The sequence below is a fragment of the Anabrus simplex genome, chromosome 6 (assembly GCF_040414725.1).
Source record: "Anabrus simplex isolate iqAnaSimp1 chromosome 6, ASM4041472v1, whole genome shotgun sequence".
Classification (NCBI taxonomy): Eukaryota; Metazoa; Arthropoda; class Insecta; order Orthoptera; family Tettigoniidae; genus Anabrus; species Anabrus simplex.
Window position 1 is genome coordinate 166,280,014 of NC_090270.1, and position 26,481 is coordinate 166,306,494.

General features: G+C 37.8%; 1 long non-coding RNA gene across 1 annotated transcript in view; it reads right to left on the bottom strand.

The window, feature by feature from the left end:
- Positions 1-26,481, bottom strand: part of LOC137501211 (uncharacterized) — a 61,106-nt gene that overhangs the window by 7,497 nt on the left and 27,128 nt on the right. Inside the window, exon 2 of the long non-coding RNA XR_011018418.1 lies at positions 17,955-18,054. This is a non-coding gene — a long non-coding RNA (uncharacterized lncRNA). The remainder of the gene's footprint in view (positions 1-17,954; positions 18,055-26,481) is intronic.

A 26,481-nucleotide genomic window follows, 5' to 3' on the forward strand; every position in this document is an offset into this window, starting at 1 on the left:
TAATGGCGCTGTACACGTTATTGCTACCACTCTTATTTTGAGGCTGTAATTACATGTATTAGGGAGTTAAGAGTGCACCTTTGTTGTTGTCATTTCTCTCTGCAATATTTTTGTTTTATTTGGCTTGTATGTGGCATAGCTATTGTAATAACAATTATAATAAGATAAGTTCGTGCACCCACGTGGGTTATAACATGGCCCACAAAAGTCCGTCAGCTGAAGAACTGCATGTTTGGCTGGACGAAAGTGATGGTTCTGATTTTGAAGACATAGGTGATTTTGTGAGCGATGAAAATGGTGAACAAGGAAATATTAGAGAAATATCTTCTGATACAGATAGTAAAAGTGATGATGACAGTGAACAACTATCTGCCACCAGCACATGGTCCCAAGTTACATTCCCTGAGTTTTCTCCCACACCACATGACTTTCTGGTGAGAAGTCCTGGCGCACAAAATACTCTAGGTAAGAATGCAATGCCTACTGAGTATTTCAACTTGTTCTTCACAGCACAAGTTTGGTCAATGTTAGTGATGGAAACTAACAAGTATGCCTCACAATTTCTCTCTGAACACAGATTATTTAGCCAACCACCCTCACAGTAGATATAAGAAGAGGAAGGATGTGAATGTTACAATCTTGAAAATGTTGATTTTAATGTGTTTGAATATGGTACTAACAGAAGGAATCATGAACATTACTGGAATCAAGCATCATCCCAAAAAAATCATAGATTACTTCTCCAGGACCATGCCTTTGAAAGTGTTTGAACTTACAAGCAGATTTCTTCATGTAAATTCTAATGAGCCCATTCCATGTGGCCAAGCTGGATTTGACTCTTGGCACAAAGTTAGGCCTTTTACGGATCACATGAACACAAAGTTCAAACATCATTATGTGCCAGAACAACTTATATGTGAAGACGAGTCAATGATAGAGATCAAGAATCACCATGTTTATATACAATATATGCCAATAAGCATCATTCTAGGTTTGAAGAAGTTTCAGTTGTGTGAATGTTGTATTGGTTACGTAATGCATATGGTTATTCCAATGAAGAAAACTGAATACGGAATGCTGTTCTTTCTTGGTGCAAACAGAGAGTGGTGCGGCCATCTTTACATCGTAACAGCGCAAGCTGTAGTGATCTGATAATGCTGAAACCTACCACAGACCTAGACAACGGTGCCATCTAGCGGCTGGTGAGCACACAACACCACAGAGGCAACCTAAAGACAATTAGAGCAAAATTTCAGATACTTATTGACCTTTTTTGCCCTCGTATGACAAAATGAAACAAATGTGTGTATACGAGTTTGTACAATTAACCAATATTTAAGACAAAATGCCCCTTTAAATTTAACAGCATGCATACTTGCTGGTGATTTGCATGTGATTATCTGCAGTCGCATTGGTGTGGCCAACATCCCTTACATCCACGCATCGTGTCTCACGTTTGAAGAGTTCCAGCTTCAAATTTTTATTTGTTTTATTTTACTCTCCCTTCTCTTTAACCGACATGAAAAAACAATGGTATTTTGTGACAAGAACTAATTTCGCTACAAAAATGTGGTAAAATATTTCACTAATTACAAGACACATGTATAACCATGTTCTAATAACTGTCTCATTCATAAGTATTTGTTTAAAGATCATACATTACTATATCTTACAATGTTAACCTGCACCAATTTATTCTATGACAAAAGAAAGTTGTAATATGTGATGAGACAGAGAACTATACGGACTCTGCTGGAACATTTTTAAAATTGTAATAATTTTGTTAAGGAAAACATCAAGATAATATGGAACTGTAAATGAACATTGCAAGATATGTGAATTGTTGTGAAGTGGTTTTTTTGTATGTAAATTTTCTGTAATTGGTAATTTAAATTAATGTCACAAAACATGTAAAAAGACACTTGGGATGTTTTACTTGAAGAATTTCTTGAAGAATTATTTGAAAATTATTTTTTGTAATTCTATATGTCAAAGAGTAATCTGATGAAAATGTAAAGGTGCTTTAGTTGTGGAACATCCTATACAGCGCATGTGCGGTTATGGCTGTTGAAATAGGTGTCGCAATAGGAAATCTCGGGAAGTTGCTAACTATCTTAATATGACCATATATGGTCATGCAATTTCATTTGCTAGAATAATGAGATTTCCTATTGGCGAAAAGATAGGGAATCTAGTGGAATTTGTTTCCCATTGGTGGATTGTGATTTGTCAATTTCCGGCCTTAGGCCGCTTCGCGTCCGGGATGCGATTTGACCGCGTCATTTTCCATCCGACTGCCCCAGCGAGCGTTCGTGCTCGAGGGCTACCCTCGGGAACTCCTGCCTTTCCGAGGTAAGAGTTATTTCAGTGCTATTTTCATGTTATTATCAATGTTTTCTAATTTTGTTTGATTTAATTTAATTCCTTTGCATTTCGGTATTTCCTTGCTTAATGTCTTTTTTAAAGTTTTAAATTTAATGTGTCCGAGTTTGCCCTAGATTCCTGCTGATGGTAATTGCTAGTCTTTCACCTGTTTTTTAATCAACAATCCATTCATTTGTGTTTTTGAATTCGTAATTGTATCAGTTTGTCAAAAGCGTTAAGTTTCAGCTGCTTTGTGATTTCACTTTGTTTTTGTTATTTTTCGTTTGTTATTTTAATATAGTTGAGTTAGAAGATGTTTCTTGTAAGTATTTTCTTCCCCATAACATCATACGTTCCCATGGAATTCATAGGGCTTCCAAGCACCTTCCACTCTCCTCTCTTAGTTGTCATTTTTTTTTTAGGCCTGTAAGTGTTCCCTTGTATTTGATTTAATATTGCGTATTGAAAGACACTCGTCACGTTTCCATGTTGTAATGTGAATTCTCCGCCGCTGCGTCATGTTACTGTTAACTTATTCATATTATTAAGTGCCGATATTATTTACAACTATTTCTTTATTCACCATTTTATGTCAACTATCATTATTATTATTAATATTATCATCATTATTATTATTATTATTATTATTATTATTATTATTACAATATTTATTCCATTTATTTGTGTATGCCTTCTCTAAACCCAACGTCACATTGGTAGCAAGACCGTGTGTTATGGAAGGATAAAGGGCTTACAATGATCATTCTCGGCTAACTTTTCAAAAATCAATTTTAAATCTTAAGTTTGAATATAGGTTGTAAGTGTTCCATGTGTGTTCTTAATTCCCGCTTCTTGTTTTTCATGATTCTTGCACAAGTTTAACGCACCACGTATTTTTCGTTCTGCGATGTGCAGTCTTGTGTTGCTGTGTTTCATCTTGTAATTAATTAACAGTTGGAGGAAATGGTGTGTCATTATTTGTAAAAATTATTTTGGTTCCGTTTATTTTAATAAATTTTTTGGTGTGGCGATGTTTCTCTTGACCAAGTGTTTTGTAGTAAAGTGATATCTTCACATTTCGTGTGCTGTGTTCACGTTCCGAACGTCTTTTTTGATAAATTTCAATATGTTTTATGTCAAGTTTTCTTTGATACGTGTGTTTTGATCTTAACATCTGAGTGATTATTTGTTGCTTTAAACTACTTCGCGAAATCATGCATTGTACTTCCCAGTCTCACGGCATGTTATCTTTTGAACAGATGATGTGATTATCTGTTAGAGATACCTGATTACTGACCTATACCTCAAGTCTGTGTGCGTATTTTCCATCTTATAAATTTACTCGTGTCATAATTTTGTGTTTCTTCCAGACTACGTAAATTGTAGTGTGAATCAGGTGTGAATTGTCAGAGTGATCATTGTGTTCTGGTTAAATTTTAGCACAGTGTTTCCTTAGTTTTTCTGTAATTTCTGTTTTGGTAAATTTTCAGCAACAATATTGAGGTTAATGTTTGTAAATTTTCGTCTATCTTTTCGAGTGTTTTATTCGTCAATCTCGTGTTTTGGCAAGGTATTTTCAAAATGTTGTTTCTTGTCGCTTGTTGTATTTTATTTGGCAGTATTCCATGTGTGTGATATTTTGAAATTATTTTGGTATCGTGTTTTAGCTTGGTATGTACTTACATTTTCGGTCCTGTGGTGTTGTTTTTGGTCTGTTGTTGTGTTTGGGTTCGTTTCTGAATATGTATGGGACTATTTTGGGGACAGTTTCCTGGCCAGTTGCTAAATTTCGAAAGTTTCCTAGTTTGTCTTGTGCTTTTCCATCGTGTAAGCGTCTGTTCCCTTGTCACGTATATTTATTTACCCGTGTGTTCCTATACTTGCTAGGAGGGTCTACGTTGACTGTGATAGTCTTGTAGGGTGAATTGTGCTCACCATATTATTAGACCAGCTAGGCTGAGGCTCATTTTAGGCAAATTTGATGGGTTACGGATCTGCACTTGTGCTCGTAACATGTTTGAAATCTGGTGCGCCTGGTGTGAGATACCTTGTAATCTTTTTCTTGGTATTAGGTGCCCAGATGGAGAACGATGTCCCTTGTGATTGTAAGAATGATTACTACGAAGATTTTCAGCAAATGTTCATTTTGGTGTCCTTATGCTGAGCTATAAATTGTTGTTAAATTCATTGTAGGTCTGCAGGTTGTCAAGATTTTCCTTTCTGTTATTTTATTTTGTCATCAGTGAAATTTTGAAGGTATCACGATGTAGCTAAGTCAGCCAATTAATTTTCCTGCTTGTTTTGAATTGTTCGATTTTATCGATGTTAAAAATGTCTTGCATTATGGGTTTCGTGTCTTCTAAATTTATTTACTCAATTTGCGGTAGTATGAGATTCTGTAAACTGAGTAAGGTTCAAAATTGGGTAGCCATGCTGTATCTGTCCTACCATTTTCACAGATAATTGTGTGTTTGTTTGTCTTGGGTGCCTTGGGTAGTCATATGTGTGTGTGTACTGAGACTTAGGGCTTAAGGTGCTGAGAGGCCATTCCTCTCTTGGGAGTACGATATTGGCCCTAAGAGTCTCATTGTCGTGTGATTACTTCAAGTGTACTTGAGGTCATGTACTGTCCTTTTTATTTTGTGGGTACTACTTGATGTGTCATCACACAGGTGTTTTTGTGTGTGCTGTGTTTTGTGATGTCATGTGAGATGGAGTCAGTACTGAGGTCGTCCGTGCCTTTTACCATTCATTGGTTTTGCTGATTCAGGGATCGTCACACTTGTTTTGGTGGTTTGATGTTGTCTGTGTGTATGTCGGAGGACAGATAAGCTTGGTAGTCTTGTGTGTCGTGTGGTTATCTGGTAATCTCTGGTATGAAGGTTGTACTTATACCTTTTATTTCTTATATCAGGGAGTTGGATTTCTGTATGCGCACTCTTGCATCGCTCTCGTTTTTCATTTTTGAGTTCCTGTTGGTAAAGTAATATGATTTTGATTTGGTATTCCTTGCTTAATTGCTCCTTAATTTGAATGGTGTGACCATAGTACATTATGTGAGTTTATCTATGCAAAAATTTCATGAGTATATGACATGGTAAATTAATAGTGACTTACTAACCTCAATTCATCGAAGGTGGTTGCAAGCTAACGTAATTAAGTATTTATTTCCATGTTTTGAGTTCCCTTGCAACATTCTAAACTTTTCCTTTTAGTTGTTTGGTTCTTTTCTTAATGTAGTGTGATTAAGAATGCACATGGTAACTTAAATTTTTAGTAGTTATTTAGGAATTTATTTAGTTGTAATCTAAATTCTAGTTAATAAGCTGCGCAGCAATATTTTGAACCTTATTATTTTTTAATTAAGAATTGCTTTTGTTGTAATGAGTATGATCAATTATGAGCATGTTAGGTAGATTTTAGTGTTACGTATTTTGGGGTAAGATTTAGATCTTCATTTAGGGGTATAACTTGGGATTATCTGTAAAAAATGTTGGTACTAGGGTAAACTCTGGCAGATTTTCTTTTAGTCTTTTAAATTGTCTTAAATTCTGAAATAGCACTTGCCAAGAAGGCTGGGGTATCCCAGAACTATGAGAGGGAACCTCCCTGAGGAGGCTTGTTATTGTTATTAAAAAAAAATCCCACCCTTGAAACTCAAACATTAAGGGCCGGTATTATAATAGAGGTTTAAACTGTGGGTTCAGTTTAAACTTAAGTTTAAGAATACATGTCAGAACAAATGGATCTTGAAGATACTTTTGAGGTGTTTGAAGAAATACTAAGCGCTGATGAATAAGTGGTTCAAGTTATTGAACGACCACAAGCACTACGAGTTTTTCGAGCAAGGGGATGCCACTTTCATATATGGAATGACATTTAAAAAAAAACAGGTTTAGGGTTACAAAACAGACTTTCATAACCCTATTTCAGCAAATTAGTGCTGGAATAAAACATGCAACGAAAAGGTAAGAACGTAAAAAATTTTTGAACTGTCTGAATGTCAAAAGTGTAAATTTTAGAAAATAAAGTAACTTCCTTTTATTTCAGAAATCATGCTGTAGAACCCCTCAGTCAGCTACTAATAGCATTGCGGTTTTATGCCTCCCATAGTATGTTTATTAAAATGGGACATTTCGGAAGAATTCATACGGCCACTGTTTCACAGACTATATAAATATTTCTGTACTAATTGCACAAGCAATTCTATTTCCTTACAAGTAAAATTCGGACAAAGTCTAATGCTTTTATCCGCCATTTTACCTACAAGAAGTAAACAAAACATTATCGATAGTCATCTTTTCTTGCAAGTCACAGCAAAACATTATCGATAGTCATTTTTCTCGCAAGTCACTGCTACCAAGGTCGTATATTTCCTTCTTCACCTCAGTTTAACTTAGGCCGGTCATTATAAGACTCAACATCGGTTTAAACTCAAGTTACAGTTTAAATTAATCTTCAGTTTAAACCCTCATTATAATACCAGCCCTAAGTCATCGATAGTTTAGGCCAGTGGCCTTATTTCTTCAGTTCCAAGTTTCTGCTGCGTTTGTTTATGTTCCAGTGACTGCAATATCACAGACTCTGTTCAACCTGGGGTATGTGTTTGGAGCCGGCAACGCACCTATTGGCCACTAATATCTGATGGTGGAATGGGAAGGTGGTTCTGATGGCGGCAGTCTGCAGTGCTGAGCCAATAACCTTCGCCTGTTTTGGGCCAGTTCACTAAGCTGGTGAGCTGTGCTGAGGCTGTAAGAGAGCAATGGTGGGACTGTAATATGGATGGAGACGTTGCCCATCGGCCGCTGACAGCGCCTTCGTTTGACAGTGATACTAATGCTCTACTTGTTTTTGCCTGTATGGACGTTCCTGTAGAGAACGAAGATAAAAATTTGTGGTGTGGTGCAATTGTGGCATTACGAGAATCTTCAAATCTCCATTTAAGCCTTCCTTTTTAATTTCATTTAAATTGGTTATTTTCTTTAAATAATTGTGGTCGAGCAGAGCTCGACGTTGCTGCTCGACGTTGGGAGGAGGAGAATGTAATGTGTGATGAGACAGAGAACTATCTGGACTCTGCTGGAATATTTTTAAAATTGTAATAATTTTTTTTAAGGAAAACATCAAGATAATATGGAACTGTAAATGAACATTGCAAGATATGAGAATTGTTGTGAAGTGGTTTTTTTTTGTATGTAAATTTTCTGTAATTGGTAATTTAAAGTAATGTCAGAAAACATGTAAAAAGACACTTGGGACATTTTACTTGAAGAATTTCTTGAAGAATTATTTGAAAATTATTTTTGTAATTCTATATGTCAAAGTGTAATCTGATGAAAATGTAAAGTGCTTCAGTTGTGGAACATCCTATACTACATGTGCGGTTATGGCTGTTGAAATAGGTGTCACAATAGGAAACCTCGGGAAGTTGCTATCTTAATATGACCATATAATGTCATGCAATTTCATTTGCTAGAATAACGAGATTTCCTATTGGCAAAAAGATAGGGAACCTAGTGGAATTTGTTTCCCATTGGTGGATTGTGATTTGTCAATTTCCAGCCTTAGGCCGCTTCGTGTGCGGGATGCGATCTGGCCGCATCATTTTCCATCCGACCGTCCCAGCGAACGTTCGCGCTCGAGGGCTACCCTCGGGAACTCCTGCCTTTCTGAGGTAAGTGTTATTTCAGTGCTATTTTCATGTTATTATCAATGTTTTCTGATTTTGTTTGATTTAATTCCTTTGCGTTTCGGTATTTCCTTGCTTAATTGTCATTTTTAAAGTTTTAAATTTAATGTGTCCGAGTTTGCCCTAGATTCCTGCTGATGGTAATTGCTAGTCTTTCACCTGTTTTTTAATCAACAATCCATTCATTTGTGTTTTTGAATTCGTAATTGTATCAGTTTGTCAAAAGCGTTAAGTTTCAGCTGCTTTGTGATTTCACTTTGTTTTTGTTATTTTTCGTTTGTTATTTTAATATAGTTGAGCTAGAAGATGTTTCTTGTAAGTATTTTCTCCCCCATAACATCATACGTTCCCATGGACTTCATAGGGCTTCCAAGCACCTTCCACTCTCCTCTCTTAGTTGTCATTTTTTTAGGCCTGTAAGCGTTCCCTTGTATTTGATTTAATACTGCGTATCGAAAGATACTCGTCACATTTCCATGTTCTAATGTGAATTCACCACCACTGCATCATGTTACTGTTTACTTATTCATATTATTAAGTGCTGATATTATTTACAACTATTTCTTTATTCAATCTCTATGTCAACATTTTTATTTTTATTATTTCCGTATTATTATTATTATTCCCTAATTATTATTATTATTTGTTGTGTATGCGCTAAGTTCCGAAACAAATGCTACATCTACTCGTCACGTTTCCATGTTCTAATGTGAAATCACCGCTACTACATCATTGAGTTATCTCCCTATTCGCATCGTGTGTTAATATTTGTTTTCATATTATTATTATTATTTCTTATATTATTTATTTGAGGAAGCGTAATTATCCTAAACAAACGCTACAAAATGATTGATGAAATTGCCAAGAAAACATATGGCAACCTTGTACAATTAACACCATACAATTAAAACTTTCTCCAGACAATTTATAGCATGAGGACAGTTTGTTTTTGTTAAGCACAATCAGTTTCACTCTGTATCACTCTTATCATAACTGTAGCAGCAATTACAAAAATAACAGAGAAAGTGCCCTCATGAAGCGACTGGCAAGACACAACATTAGTACATTTCTTAGTTCACAAATACAAAGACAAATAAAAGATACAAGACAGAAGAAAAAGGAAAAATAAATAAATAGTTAAAATAAAAATGAAATGCTGATGCACCTCAAACGCAAGTAGCCCATGTGAAAATCATGGACGCTAACTAGAAGCGCTATCTGTACATACCTACACCCAAATTGCCAACATATGTGCAGGTTGTTAAATTTAAAGAGCCATTTTCTTGTACAATAAGGGCCACTGGAACAAACCCTCAGACACATGTATGTTTATTTTTTATGTAGATCAACATCCCATAGTTTGAATGAAATCTGTAACTTTACTCTCTCTTGAGCTGACTTACAGAATCATTAATAGCTTCCTACTGTTGTTAAGTCTAGCACTAGCTATTATATGTGGTAGGCCATAAAGCACCAAATCTCTACAAATTGAACTAGCAGGTGTTTGCAAGCTGCAGATTTGATATATTTTTAGGTCGACTTTGACATTTTACTCTTCCTCATTAGTGTTATGTTTGTCAGAAGTAATGGACTAGGCAAAAAAAAAACAAAAAAAAAAACAAGCGGTTATGCCTTCTCATTACATGTAATTTACAACATTTGAGCATTACTTCAAATTTTGAGATGGTCCATAGAGATCCTATTTGAAACTGTTCTTCAACTTCTACTCTACAACTTCATATCCTCAACATGTTCTACAACTTCACCATATGCCTCTGACTTTCGTCTTTTATCTTCAAGGTCATGATTAACTTCGGATCTCTCGACTAACTATGACTTTTATTCTCTCTTCTTTACTTTGATTATATACGATTTTTCACCATCGTCTAATTATAACCGCCTGACTATCAACTTTATCTTTATGCAATCTTACTACTTGTTATATAACAATCTGTTGTTTTATCCATCGCACTTACACTGACTGGCAGAGCAAATGCAACACCAAGAAGGAGTGGTCAGAACTTTATGCCAATTGCAGGGTAGACTGATGTCACTGAGGTATGCTCATGATGTGAAATGCGTCGCTGTGCTGTACACGTAGCGAACGATAAATGGGACACGGCGTTGGCGAATGGCCCACTTCGTACCGTGATTTCTCAGCCGACAGTCATTGTAGAACGTGTTGTCGTGTGCCACAGGACACGTGTATAGCTAAGAATGCCAGGCCGCCGTCAACGGAGGCATTTCCAGCAGACAGACGACTTTACGAGGGGTATGGTGATCGGGCTGAGAAGGGCAGGTTGGTCGCTTCGTCAAATCGCAGCCGATATCCATAGGGATGTGTCCACGGTGCAGCGCCTGTGGCAAAGATGGTTGGCGCAGGGACATGTGGCACGTGCAAGGGGTCCAGGCGCAGCCCGAGTGACGTCAGCATGCGAGGATCGGCGCATCCGCCGCCAAGCGGTGGCAGCCCCGCACGCCATGTCAACCGCCATTCTTCAGCATGTGCAAGACACCCTGGCCGTTCCAATATCGACCAGAACAATTTCCCGTCGATTGGTTGAAGGAGGCCTGCACTCCCGGTGTCCGCTCAGAAGACTACCATTGACTCCACAGCATAGACGTGCACGCCTGGCATGGTGCCAGGCTAGAGCGACTTGGATGAGGGAATGGCGGAACGTCGTGTTCTCCGATGAGTCACGCTTCTGTTCTGTCAGTGATAGTCACTGCAGACGGGTGTGGCGTCGGCGTGGAGAAAGGTCAAATCCGGCAGTAACTGTGGAGCGCCCTACCGCTAGACAACGCGGCATCATGGTTTGGGGCGCTATTGCGTATGATTCCACGTCACCTCTAGTGCATATTCAAGGCACGTTAAATGCCCACCGCTACGTGCAGCATGTGTTGCGGCCGGTGGCACTCCCGTACCTTCAGGGGCTGCCCAATGCTCTGTTTCAGCAGGATAATGCCCGCTCACACACTGCTCGCATCTCCCAACAGGCTCTACAAGGTGTACAGATGCTTCCGTGGCCAGCGTACTCTCCGGATCTCTCACCAATCGAACACGTGTGGGATCTCATTGGACGCCGTTTGCAAACTCTGCCCCAGCCTCGTACGGACGACCAACTGTGGCAGATGGTTGACAGAGAATGGAGAACCATCCCTCAGGACACCATCCACACTCTTATTGACTCTGTACCTCGACGTGTTTCTGCGTGCATCGCCGCTCGCAGTGGTCCTACATCCTACTGAGTCGATGCCGTGCGCATTGTGTAACCTGCATATCGGTTTGAAATAAACATCAATTATTCGTCCGTGCCGTCTCTGTTTTTTCCCCAACTTTCATCCCTTTCGAACCACTCCTTCTTGGTGTTGCATTTGCTCTGTCAGTCAGTGTATTTTAACAGCCTTCTAATGTTAATTTTGTTAATATTTCCACTATTATATCTCATCACATTGTATTTTTAAACCATCATTGTTATTCTTAATGTTATTTTACTTCAAATCTCTTCAAGATTTTAAAATTCATTTCATTATTACATGTTATTTAGACGCTTATTTTTAATTTAAGGTTAAGACTATGGCTGATGATGCCTTCAGGGAAGGTGAAACATGTACCACTATTAGTTAACAAATTTATGTAAATTATCCAAGACGATTTTGTATTGATTAGGTGGTCTAATAAATAACATAATGTTATTATTTCAATATGCCTTCTCGTGTGGAAGAAAAGCATATGGCTATCTTGGGAGAAATAAATGTATTACCCTCATTCCTCCTCATAAAACAGAGATCATCATTACAAACAAAAGCATGTATTTGCTTCTTGAAGTTCTCACTAACAATCTTGAATTTAAAATTGGTTAATGTTTGTCAGTTTATGATTGCCAAAGTTGAACTTCTTGTGAAAAATGATTTTTTATACCAATATGATGTTTATCTCCAGCCATGACCTCCATTCTGTTTATTTCCTCATTGCTAGCATTTGTTGTTATGTCCCTTTGTATGCATTTGCTGGTGAGACCCAATGTTTACTATGATTTCAGGTGTGGGCTAGATCAAATTTGTTACTTTCACTGACCTGTCTGAGATCCCTGAGAAGTGTATATAGTATTATGTAAATTTCATCCACATAGCATGTGGCTTGTACTGAATAGGTGGTGATAATAGAATAAATTATTTTTGTGTTAATTTGCTTAAGTCAGTTTCAATACGAATCATTCATGAGAACTGTCTCTTGCAAAACTGAATAAGACATAAATAATTGGGAATTGCATTCTCTGTAACTTTTGTTATGTAGTACTTTTCAATATGACCACTAAGATAGGCAATTAAAAATTAAAGTTTTGGCACCTTCCCCTAAACTACCATTTCGAACAGAGTGAATAAAATTATTTATAGCATGGACTGTAGTTCCTTATTCCTTATTCCCTGACTTTACATAAAATTCTGTTCGCCATTTTCTCGTACCTCGGCACTGATATGGACTTAGCAAAAAAAATCCAAATTCATGAATATGTCTCATCATAGCTGGTACAGTAAAAATTTATCATACATAAATTATAGGAAATTTATAAATATATAACTTTAGTTATGTAGTATTTATCGCTAGGGGCAATAATAACAAATATTTGAGTATTAAATTTTAGGCCTTCCCCTAAACTACCATTTCACTCAGCGTGAATAAAATTATTTATGGCCTAGATTGTAGCGACTTATTCCCCGACGTTATATACCGATTTTCATTAAATTCTCTTCAGCCGTTTTCTCGTGATGAGCCTGCGTACGTACGTACATACGTACAAACATACATACATACATACATACAGACAGAAATTACAGAAAATTAAAACGGGTATTTCCCCTTGTTACTGTGGTCATGACCGGCACGGAAATATCATTCTTTTTAAATTCTGAGCAATGTACAGGCAAAACTGTTATTTTATTTATATTGAGATAAATCAAAATTAGTCAGAAATGTCTCCAAATGGCTCCTAAAATCTCTAGAAAAGTCACCAGTCGTTATCATTGAAATTATGTCACTAAATTACTAAGAAAGCGACTAGTCTCTAGAATTGACCAAAGAGGATGGAATCGACTAGACTGATGTGAACGAACACCGACAAAGTACGTGAGAACGAGAGATTGACAGTCAATATACGCGTAGCGATATACAGGTTTCAATAAACATCGCACATATTTCTCGCATTAATAAACATCGATATTTCATTTGAAAGCAGCCAATGGGCGAAGGACTTCCGGCCAGTGGAGTAAAAAAGCTGAAATGGCGGGATTTGAAAACAAATGTTTGAAATTCACTAAAAAATAGCTAAAATCGGGAGAAAAGATAGAATAATCGGGAGGCGGGAAAAACTGTCGAAAATCGGGAGTCTCCCGCCTAAATCGGGAAAGTTGGCAGGTATGGATATGATAAAAGGGAGCAGGTTGAGGGGACATGAGGTTATTCTGATCCAGAGTTCAATGAAGAAGGTTGTGCGCTGACTTAAAATGAGTCTATAGAACAAAAGATGTAGTGCCGTACTACGGCAGTGTAATAGTAATGGCAATTAACCAATGTAGTCTCTCTGAACTAACTAGGAAAGAAGAGTATTTAATTGAGGTCAAAATTGAAACTACGAAGCTGAATGCTGGGATAGGGCATGTGTGTAGACAGAGAAGGGTGCTTCTGGATGATAAGCAAATAAAGTGTGAAGGGAAAACTGAGATAAAGGTCGAAGTAATGAATATGTTTTAATCTTTCACTGTGTTTAATGCTAAGCTTGAGATCTTCCAACTGTAATCCAGTTAACTTATTTTAATTAGTGACCCTTCATAAATAACCAATTCATATAGTCCCTCTAACTTGGTCCATATATATATACACTGTATATACAGTAGGTTCTATGTTTGAAAACACAAATTACATAATAAATAGTAAGTTGTCATTGTTGCTATTTCAGGTCAGAGCTTGAGGACATCAAGATCAACAGAACCATGTAAACTTGATGGAAGAATAAGTCACCCTTTGTATACCTCGTCCCGTGCTATGGTCTTTTGTAATTCCTCCCTTTGATATATATTTGTCTAATACACACTTTGCCAGTAAATCTGTTGTAGTTCTGTTATGTTAAGAAAGTGAAAAGCAGCATTTAGAATGATTTATAGTGAGTGATATGATCCAAACTCATTCTGAAATCAAAGAAGTGCATCTTGATGTAACTAAACTTCTAACCAAGAATCCTCTCTGTTAATTACTGATCGACTTTCCTTTCAGTTATGCTTGAAGCTTTAGAAATTTTCAGTTGCTCAATTTTTTGGTGTCTGGAATTGTACCCTGTGTGAGAGTCTGCAAGTGTCTGAATCACCACCACCACCACCACCACCACCACCACCACCATCATCAGTTAACCGTCTCCAGTTTCCCATGTGTGGTGTACGAGTGCTCGCCACTTCAGTCGATTCAGGTACCATTCTTCTTCCTGTACTTGGTTCCGATCTACTCCTCTATGTTCCAGATTTTGTTTGACTTGTTCAATCCGTCGTAGGTACGACATTGTAACTGGTGTAAAACCTTCAATTAATATGTTTAATATATTTTAATTACATTTGATTGAATGCTAAATTATCTTTAATTAAATGTTAAATATGACTAATACAGGGTTTCCCTGTAAACGTGTATTATAAAATTTGTATAACCTCAAATACGTATTGTGCATAAGTTTAACCTCAAAATCTATACAGTCAAAAGCGGTAGGAAACTCTATAATGTTCGTATATTAGATTCATTCTACTATCATTTGGTATATATGAAGGGTTCTGGAAACTTACTGTAAGGTTTATTATCCAGATATATATAGAGACATTAGGAATGTCGGAGAGAGTACCATGTGTATTGGTAAACAGTAACGAAAGTAGAATACCGCTACTCCATTCGACTAGCTGGTCGATCAATGTTTTTAGTGTGTTCCATTAGAGTGTAGTAAGAACCCTTCCAGAAATCGATAATTCTACATGGTTGATCGAACAGTATATATATCGAGCTGTCAGTCAGCGAGACAGTCAGGTTGGACTCAAAGGCAAGTGCTGAACTCTGAGTGACTGCTGGGCTCCGAGGTGGAGGCGGTGAGTTCAAGAGAGTGTATGTTATAGTGCGCGAGTCAGTGTTGTTGATATCTGTACATGTCAGAATCAACTTCAGCGTACTCCGCTATTAAGTGCTGTAGTGTCACTTGCTACTGTGTATAACTGTGTGTTGCGACTTACAGTGAGAATAAAGTAATAGCCACAAGGAAGTGAACGTGTTCTCGTGTGATATTTATTTCCGTCAAATAAAATTGCATTAACAGAACAATAGATCCATCTCCTTTGAGGTCTGCCTCTAGGTCTTTTGCCGTCTAAGGTTTTCTCCAACCATTCCTTAGCTAATGAGCAAGAATCCATTCTCATTACACGCCCATACCATTTTAATTCTGATCTAATTATGGTATCACATAACGATTCTCTTATTTGAATCTCTTGGTAAATCCTCTCATTGCGGACCTTATCTCTCCTGGTTTTTTGTAGCAATGTCTGGAGGAATTTCATTTCTCCAGCTTGGAGTCTACTTTATCTCTGCCTATGATGATACAAGTTTCAAGGCCATAGATTGTCATGGGCAAGAAGTAAGCTTGATAAATTGTTTGTCTGGCTAGTATTGGAATCTGGCTGTCCCAGAGAAGGCTTCTAACCTAATAGTAAAGGACAGCTCCCCTTTGAACTATATTTGTGATTTCAGCATTTGATCGGTTATTTTCAGTCAGGACACTACTGAGGTATTGGAAGTGGTTAACTTCTTGCAATTACTGTCCATCTACTGTGATATTTGCTCCTGACTTTTATCTGTTGACTGTCATAACAACTGTTTTCTTAAGGCTGACTTTAAGTCCAAATTCCTTAAAATGACAATTCCAGGCATTAATATTTCCTTGAACCTCTTCCTCATTACCTCCCCAAATCACATCATCTGTAAAAGCAAATGCTTTGAATGCAATGCTCTTCCTGTGCTGTTTTACTCTTTTCATTGTCTCATCCATCACTGTGACAAATAGTAGAGGTGTCAAAGTGCTGTCTTGTTATACTCCTTTACTTGTTACTAACCAGTTGGAATACCCATTTCCTATTGTTACACAGCTCTGGCAGTGTTTGTACAACATTTTTACTTTACTGATGAGAGATAATAGAACATTTCTCCTTCTCAAGCAATTCCAAAGTTTATACCTCAGTATATGCCTTTGCTGGCGAGATGTAGTGTTTACAGTGCACTATGTCTTCTGGTATGAGCTATATCAAATTTGTTACTTTCATTGACCTGTCTCAGTCTCATCCTTGGCTTTGACAATATGAAAGTGACTGAGGTATGAGTGATGCTAGTAATACCATTGCTTATGCAGCCAGTCCCTGTTATGAATGCTGTTAAAATATCGCTTATAGGGTCGGTTGGTGCACGCATTTCAGTGGGCTTGGCAGACTGATATGTAATAGCAACGGCTGGCTCGGTGAGGAAAGCAACGGGAAATTACCTCACTCCTCATTTCCCTAGTACACCTCTTCAGTGACGCCTAGGCTCTTTATGACAGCTGTTGGTGGAGCTGCAGAGGATCAAACCAGCCTTTGGGCTGAATACCCAACATACATACATACATACATACCTCAGTGTGCCGTCATAAGATTTTTTTTGGTCCGGAAAGACAAAGATGACATTTTTTCACTTTTCCCAATGTTTTTCCATTATCATCCTAACAGCAAAAATGAGATCTGTTTTTGATCTGTTTCTTTGAAATCTGTATTGTTCTTTCTCAAGCTGTGGTTCAATGATCTTTCATAATCTTTTCTCTATCACTTTCTCGATCAACTTAAATCCATGAAATAGGAGTGTAATTCCTCTATAATTGCCACGTATCCGTCTATTTCCTTTCTTGAAGAGGGGGACTATACAACCCTTAGTCCAGTCAGACAGGACTTTTTCTTCATTTGACACAGCATTCAACACTCTAAATATCCACTGAAGTCCGTACGTTCCAGCAGCTTTAATCATGTCTGAGCTCACCTCATCAAGGCCAGGTGATCTGCCTTTGTTCATACAGTTCAGAGCATTTTCAATCTCAAACCAAGTCAGTGGGGATTCACTTTTTCCAGCCTTGTTCTCACTATTCAATTCCAAATCATCTGGAGTGATTTCTACTGGGTCTGTTCCATTATACAAGGAAGAAAAGTACCTTCTCATCTCTTCCCAAATGTCTTCCTCTCCCCACATTATTATTCCATCATCTCTTTCCAATGCTTTAATTGGTACATGAATAGTTCTTCTTTTGTTTTTCACAATTCTGTACAGAAGTTTCTTATTTCCTTTACTGTCTTCTACTAATTTGTCAGTAAATTCAAGCCAGCTTTTCTCTTTCTCAGATTAAATTACTCTCTTTGCTCTGCGTTTTAGGTCTCTATACTTCTGTTCTAGTTCTCTCATTTTTACATAAGTGTCTGAAATGGTGTGTGTATATACACAATTAAGTGGAGCTAAAATTGAAAAGGAAGTGGTACCATCCTACATTCAATTAGAGCTAAAGTCAGAAACCACAGAAAAACCCTTCTAAGACAGATGAGAGAAAGATTTGAATCCATATTTCTTCTCAACTGACTGTCTTCATGGCCTAGGTGAAGCTTAACACAGTCAATTCCTACCCAGCTGCTCTGGGTCTGATTCCTAGCTCTATCACGAATTTGAAACTGATCTGCAGAGGCTGATGACCTAGATGTTCAGCCCCTTTTAAAACAACAACAGCATCATCAAAACTGTTCTGATGGACTAATTTGGGGTGTAGGGTATGCTAAAGAAAATAACAGTATTCTACAAGCCTGAAATACTTACTGTTCCATGGCTCTTCTTATTGCTTGCTTTAGAGTCTTTTTAAGTATTCTCTTTTTACATCTTCTTATACGTTCCTGCTTGAGCAACTGCTTCCGCTTTTCTACAACGACAAAGAATACCAATTAATTTATTCAGGGGAATTTATGAACATTAGAGCACAATCTGTTGTACTTTATTGTGTGGGAAGCATACAGCATCAAGTCAACAAAAAAAAAACATCAGTCAAACAAAAGGTACTTGAGGCATACAATATCCAAGTAAATAATTTTAGTGAAATTAGTTTCAAGGACTATGAGCGATTCAAAGACAGGAGTGGAAGTTAGCAATAAGGTGAGTCAAAGATTTGAATTCATTTTTTAATAATAAAATTAGATTTTTTCCTTGGTGATTACACTGGCAGAAAATGAAATTCCAACATCAAGAAGAAGTTTTGCTAGATAAAGGAAATTTGGGAGGCATGTTTGCACATCTAAAAGATGACAGCTATTCAAAGTTGCATACTAGTCAACAAAGAGTGGTGCTAGTGGCACTACTATGACCTTGTAAAGTAAGTTTGATATATATATATCATATCATACGAGTGTTAGTCATTGTCTAGTGGTGATCTTGTGAGGTAGGTGCGAGTCAGACATACCTGAGGTGAAGAAGGCAGTATCAGCAGCTTGCTGATTTTGAACAAGGCCATGTAATATGGCTATGAGAAGGTGGATGTTCTTTCCCAGATATTGCAGGAAGAATGGGCAGGGATGTATCCACAGGGCAACTGGTGTTAGCAACAATGGTCATGGGAAGGCACTGTCTCAAGAAGACTGGGGTCCAGCTGCACATGGGCCATTATGGAGAGGGAAGACCACCTTATTCACCGCATGGTTGTGGTGGATCACACTCCATCCGCAACAGCCATTAAAGCTTCAGTTGGCATAATGTATGGCTATGAAGTGTTACATCCAGTTAGTATTTGCATTCTTCTTCTTCTTCTTCTTCTTCTTCTTCTTCTTCTTCTTCTTCTTCTTCGTTTATGACTGCATAGGATCACTTTAGTCAGTCCATCGTTCAGGTCTCTTTGAAGGGATTGTTCAGGCTTTGCGGTCCTCCCAGTACTTCTTCAGACGCTCCGATCTTCATGCCCTTTCCTCAGTTGAAAATATCCATGCTGTTGGTTTGTTTTGTGTAAGGGTAAAGCGAAGGTTTGTATTCTTGAGTTTTGTATTCAATTTTATCGTATTTGTGGTGTCTTCTGTTGTAAGGCCTATTTCCTTCAGATTTTCTCTTACTTCTCTGATCCATTTACATCCTGTTGTGGTATTTTTTGAGACGAGATTGTGTTGTACTAGTTGTTTCAGAAGTCTCAAATCCAGCATCCTCATGATATGTCCAAAGAATCCCAGTCTCCTCTTACGCATAATATCTGTAATGGGTTCTAGCTCTTTGCGAATTGTTAGGTATTATCCAGCACTGTCCATCTTTCTGGTATTTTTTGTTGATGCAGGTTCTTCCAGTCCTCCTTTCAATTTTTTTAAGTCCGTCAGTCTTTGATTGTTTATTCAGGTGAAAAAGTGTTTCTACTGCATATGTAGCTTCCAGTTTTATAACTGTGTTGTAGTGTTTTATTTTTGCATTTATTGACAGACATTTCTTTTTGTAGATATCCCATGTTAATTTTTGTGCTTTAGGTAATCTATTTGTTCTTGTTTGGATTGAGATTTTTTCATTTAGGTTATATGTTATTACTTCTCCAAGATATTTAAATTGAGTTACTATTTCGATTTTATTACCATTTATTGTTTTTGGGGCATAATTTCTGTTTTGTTTCTTTTCAAATGATATTTTGAGGCCAATTTTATTTGCAATGTTTTGAAGTTCTCATATCTGGGTATGTCCACTGCTGGTAATGCTAAATCGTCGGTGACACCCAGGCAATTTGTTCTGATTTTTCAGCTAATCTTTATTTTTGGGGGACATTTCCTAAACCATTCCCTCATTACCATTTCTAGAGCACAATTAAATAATAGTGGTGAGAGCCCATCTCCCTGCCATAGTCCAGTTTTAATTTCAAATGACTCTGATGTTTCACCCCTAAACTTCACTTTTGATTTGGTGTTAGTGAGAGTCAATTTTATCATGTTTATTAATCTGGGATGTAGTCTAAGGTGTCTTAAAATTTTAAACAGAGACTCTCTATGGATGCAATTGTAAGCTTTCTTGAAATCTACAAATGGGGGTTTGTAGTAATTTTAATATTTGGGAAGATGAATGGAGACTTGTATTCCATGGTAGAATACCGCCCACGGTATCCCGTACCACTTCTACATAATACCGACTTTTAAATCATTTTCTTGAAGGATAAACACCTGACTACATTAGATGTTTTCCTTTACCTGAGAGCTGGGGGGGGGGGGGGGTTATGGGCACCCTTGGTTATTAGGGTCAATTTTGTCTCCTTTTTTATGCAGTGGGCGAATGAGGGCTGTTATCCAGTGTTCTGGCAGTTCTTCTTTAATCCAGATAGAGACAAGTTGTTGATGGAGGGCAACTTTTGCTGATGTTCCGGCATATTTCCAGATTTCCACAAAGATCTGATCTTCTCCTGGCGCTTTGTAGTTTTTAAATTTATTCAGTGCTTGATAGACTTCCTTTATTATGAGGGGGTTTGATGTTTTCTGGTGGTATTTTTATTGGGGTCTTGGTGTCCAAAGGAAAGAGTTCTGTAGGTTCCTCACAATTTAGAAGCTTGTTGAAATATTTAGCCAGAATTTCTGTATTGTCTTTATTATTATGAGCCAGCTTACCATTTTCATCCTTCATCAGCAGGGTCGGGAGTTCATATTTTTGGAGCTGTTTCCTGAAGGTTTTGTAGTAGTCCCTGGACTGAGTTTTATTGAATTCTTCTTCACTTAACTGCAGTGTGTCCTTATGATGCTGTCTTTTTATTTTTCTTAAGACTTGGGTAGTTTCTTTTATTTTCTTTACTAGATTTTGATAGGATATTTCTGATTTTTGGGACTGATGTAACAGACATGCCTGATGTCTTTTCTACACTGTTTCAACACATTCACTGTTCCAACATTGATTTTTTTTTATGTGTTTTAATTGGAGCCAGGTCTTCTGCAAGTTATTTAAGGTTGTGTACTAAGTCTTCAAGTTTATTTGTGATTTTATTTTTTCAGTTGCTTTTTGGTAATTTTCATTGTTAATTAGCTGGGTAGGATTTTTAGTTTTTTAGTTTTAGGGGCTTGCTTTTGTAGTTTTCTCTTGGGAGTGAGTTTAATTTTTATTTTAACTATGTGGTGATCTGAACCTGTGTCTATTCCTCAGAGGACTTTGATGTTATAGACATCTTTTTGCAGGTATTTGTCCATGCAGATGTGATCCAGTTGCCATTCTCCTTTAGTGTAGTCAGGGTGTTTCTATGTTTTGAGTTTTTGAGGTTTTCTCTTAAAACATCTAGATTTTGAGATCAAATTATGGTTTCTACACAGGTCAACTAGTCTCTCTCCATTTTTCTTTTTCTTGTGTGCTGGGTATTTTCCAATGATGTCATGGTATTTTCTTTCTCTGCCTAGTTGAGCGTTGAAGTCACCTGTTAATAATTTTACATGGTGCTTGGGGATGTTATCTATGGTCTGGTCCAATAGGTCCCAAAATTCTTCCATTTCCTCACAGTCTTTTAAGGAGTTGTTTTTGTCATTACTGGGAGCATGGGCATTTATTTAACTACGTGGTGATCTGAACCTGTGTCTATTCCTCAGAGGACTTTGACGTTGGCCAGTATAGAACATTGATTGACTACGTAATCACGAATAAAGATGGTGGCAGGTACATCACAGATGTAAAGGTCATCCCTAGTGAAAGCATGGACACTGACCACAGATTGTTGGTAGTAGACTTCAAACATAAGACTAATGAAACACAGAAAATTATTATGAAAAAACCAAGGGTTAAAACTTGGAAATTGCAAGAAGTCCAAAAAGGAAGAATACAAACTAAGGATTCTATAGAGTTTGCCGAAGGGTGAAGTAACCAACGTTAATGAAGAGTGGAAGGCCTTCAAAGACACCTTTGTGGGAGAGGCCAAAAACCTATGTGGAGTTACAAGTTCTGTCAAAAGAAAAAAGGAGACACCATGGTGGAATGATAGAGTGAAAACAGCGGTGAAAGAAAGAAACCAAATAAAGAAGGCAATGGACAAGGAAAAACAAAAACAGGGACAAGAATGAAATGAACAAGAAATACAAAGACTTCAAGAAGTATACAGGAACAAGAAACTTGCTGTAAAGAACATTGTAAGGGAAGAAAAAAAGAAATGGATTGAGTTTGCAGACGAACTGGAAGAGGACAGTAGAGGAAATATGAAATTGCTATACAGAGTAGTGAAAAACAAGCGAAGGGATGAAGAGACCATAAAAGTAATAGAACGTGATGATGGAACTCTGGCACAAGAAGAGGGAGAAATTAAACAAGAACTCAAGATCTATTTTGAAAAGCTGCTGAATGGAGATACAGAAAACATAAAAATGGATAGAGGAGAGACATGTCGAAGAACCACAACTGAACCACCAATTACATGGCTTGAGGTCGAAAATGCGCTCAAGAGCATGAAGAAAGGAAAGGCAGCGGACATGGATGAACTAAGTGCAGATATGCTGAAAGCAGCAGGAATTCCAGGAATCCAAGGCTCTACAGACTGCTCAACAAGATATGGGAGGAAAATACTATTCCTGAGGACTGGAAGATGGGCATCATTGTACCTCTGTTCAAGAAAGGAAGCCGACGAAAATGTACTAATTACCATGGTATCACACTACTGTCTCATGTCCTGAAAATATTGGAAAAAATAAGAGACCAGAATCAGAGATATTGTTAAACCAATTTTGGAAGAAGAATGGTTTCAGGCCAGGAAGGTCAACTACAGACCTTATATTTGCAATTAGGATGCTAATGGAAAAATACTGGGAGAAGAACAAGCCTTTATTTCTAATATTTTTGGACAATGGGAAAGCATACGACAGTGTACCAAGGGAAAGAATTTGGCAATGCATGAAAGAACTTCAAGTGCGAGACAGCCTCATAGACAAAGTGAAAATGTTGTATAGTGGGAGTAGAAGCTGTATTCAAGTAGGATGTGGTTTGTCGGACTGGCTTGAAACAAAGAGAGGAGTGCAGCAGGGCAGCTCATTGTCACCACTTCTATTTATTATTGTAATGGATGTAGTAATGAAATCTATTAAAAGGAAAGAACATGGAGATATCAAAGCCTTCACATTTGCAGATGATGTTGCAATCTGGAGTGAATCAGAAGAGGAATTGAGAGAGAGAATGCAAAGATGGAATGAGGAGTTTAAGAAATATGGTTTAAACATCAGCAAGACCAAGATGGAGGTGATGAAAGTGTATGGGGAAGGAGCAGAACCAATAGTCATGTTAAATGAAGCTCAACTGGACAGTGATCCAGTTTTTAAATACTTGGGTACCGTTATATCAAATGACAACCTAGCAAAACATGAGGTGAACAATCGAATCAATAAGGCAACACAATTTTACCACCAAATAAGACACCTGCTGTGGGATGAGCAAACACCCGTGAAAACAAAAATGACATTGTACAAGTCCTATTATACACCAATTCTTATATACAGTCTCGAAACCACAACATTGACCCATAAAGATAATTCCAAACTTCAGGCAGCTGAAATGAAATTCCTACGCACTATGATCCAGAAAACCAGGAAAGACAAGATTAGGAATGAGAAAATTAGAGAAGAAGTAGGAATAGATGATTCTCTCCTCAATAAGATTCAGATATCGAGACTGAAGTGGTTTGGTCACATGAAGAGGATGCCAGTAAACAGAACTGCAAGGAAGGAATTTGACAGAAAAGTAGAAGGAAGACGAACCGTGGGAAGGCCACAAAGGAAATGGATAGATTTAGTGAAGAACGATGTACTGCTGAGAGGTCATGATTGGGACAAGCTGGTGGAGGAAGAATGGTACAAGGACAGGATGAGATGGAGGAGGCTCATATATCACACCCGGGAAACTGGAGATGGTTTAGGATGATGATGATGATGGGCATTTATTACAGTATAGATTTTATTAGATGCCTTTAAGATGAGCTTTGAGAGTTGTGGAGATTGTAATATGAATTCTTGAAATGAGTTTATTATTTTAAAGCTGACCAAAAATCCTGTTCCTGCGTATACCTTTATAAAATCTGTACCCTTGAGATTCCAAGGCATCCTGGTTAGTGTTTCTAATTTCCTGTAATCCCATGATAAGAATTTTGTGTTGGTCCATTATGTCGGTGATCACTTTTAGTTTACCGGTTTGCATGAGTGAGTTTATATTTGTACTAGCTGATGTAAGTAAAATTCTTTCAACAATAAAATTACTGTGTCCTTGTATTGTATTGTATTGTATTGAATAAATGGACACAGTAATTTTATTCTTGAAACAATTTTACTTATTGTATCTTCAATATCACAGTCTTGCCTAAGCCACGGACGAGTGAGGTCGCATTGAGTGGAGGGTCCCGGGAGTGGGAGGTGTGGGTGAAAGTGCTGAGAGCTGGAAGGTTGTGGAGAAGTGTGCCAAAAATGATTAGTGTAGAGCAGTTCAGGGCAACGGTAGGAAGATGGCAGGGAAGAATGAAGAAAGAAGAAATGAAATTAGGAAGGTGTAATATGGATTTGGAGAGAAAAGATGAATTACTGCTATCAGCGGCAGTGATTATAATTTTGCTATGCACTGGGGGGGTCGAGTTGAACCCAGACCCGACCCCTAGTAGAAATGAAGAAAGGGAAAATATGGACGCATTCAGAAGAGCTGTAAAAGAGGTGGTGGAAGAAGCTGGCCCTTTTGAGCAAATTAAAAATATGATTAAGGAACAAACCAGGGAATTTGGAAAAATGGAGGTATGGTTAAGAGAAAAAAACGGAAGATATAACAGCACAAGTGAGACATAACACCGGAGAAGTTGTATCATTAAGGGAAAAAATAGGTCGATTAGAAAAGGAGAACTTGAAGCTGAAAGTAGAAGTAGAAGCCAATACTTTATATCGAAGAAAGAAGTGCTTATTTATCTATGGTGTGCCTGAAGAGTTGAGAGAAGACAAAGTACTGACAACTTACAAAGTTGTGGACTTAATACAGGGGAATTTGAAACTTAATTTTAATGAAGTAGATATAGATGATGTGCAGAGGGTGGGAAAAATTAGGGGCAACAGGCCTATCAAACTAGAACTGTTTTCTACGTTGATGGCTGATGCTGTGATAAGAAATACGAGTAATATGCAGAGAGAGAAAATATGGATCAAGAGAGACGTGGGATGGGAGACGATGAGGAACGAGAAAATACTTAGAAAACACAAGATTCGTGCAATAAATCAAGGGTTGAGAGCGACTATTAAGGGGCAAGAGCTAGTGGTAGCAGGCAGAAATTGGAAGAAAATCTGGACTGTAAATAGACTGATGGACTTAGACAGGAGGATAAAAGAAGACGAAGAAAAAGTGAGTAGTGCAACGAAAGGTGGGGAAGTGAGGAGAGATATCAGTAACAGTGTGCAGTGTGAAGAGGGTCAGTGAGAGGCGCCAAGCGAAAATGTGACCATAAACAGGGAAGAAGCCCAAGTTCAGGAAGAGAGGACAAGTGAAAAGGTGACCATAAGAAGTGAGGAAGAAAGGCAGGGGAGGGAAAGCAGTGAAGAGGGCAGGCAAGGAAGGGAAAGCAGTGAAATAAGGGAAACACAAAGACTGGGAAGTGAAAACAGTAGAGTAAGGCAAGATCAGGGTAAACAAGTAAGGACAGAGGTAACCCGGCAGAGTCTCGGGCAGAATTTCGATCTGAGCCGGGGCGGACAGAGAGAGAGAGAGACTTTAGGGCCATGTTGGAAGCTATTTATAGAAGCAATAACAATAATAATGTGAGTAAGTAAGTAATTAAGGGCATGATTGTCGAAGAAGCAAGAGATGTAGATGGTGTTGTGGAGTTGGAAGTTATGATGGTATTCATTTGTGAAGGCTGAAATGTGGTGATGGAGAAGTGGTATGTAAGTTATGACGTGTTATGGGGCTGAAATGAGGTATTGGAGAAGTGGTGGTATAAGATGGTGGAGGGCAGAAGGAGAGTGTAATGGTCGAAGTAGTGGAGGTAGTATATGAGGTGGAGTTGGTGTTATATTGCTGAAATGTGGTGTTGGAAGTTTTTGAGGGCTTGGTATGTATGAGTATGTGTTATGATTAAATTTGTTGAAATGAGGTGCTGGAGAAGTTGTGATATAAGATGGTGGATGTGGAAGGTGAGTGTTAGTGTCGAAGCATGGTTGAATATGTAGGTAATGAAGTGTGTTTAGAAGGAGAGTGTAATGGCCGAAGAAGTAGAGGTGGTATATGAGGTAGAGTTGGTGTTATATTGCTGAAATGTGGTGTTGGAAGTGTTTGAGGGCTTGGTATGTATGAGTATGTGTTATGATTAAATTAGGAGGTGTTATATTGTTGAAATGAGGTGTTGGAGAAGTGGTGATATAAGATG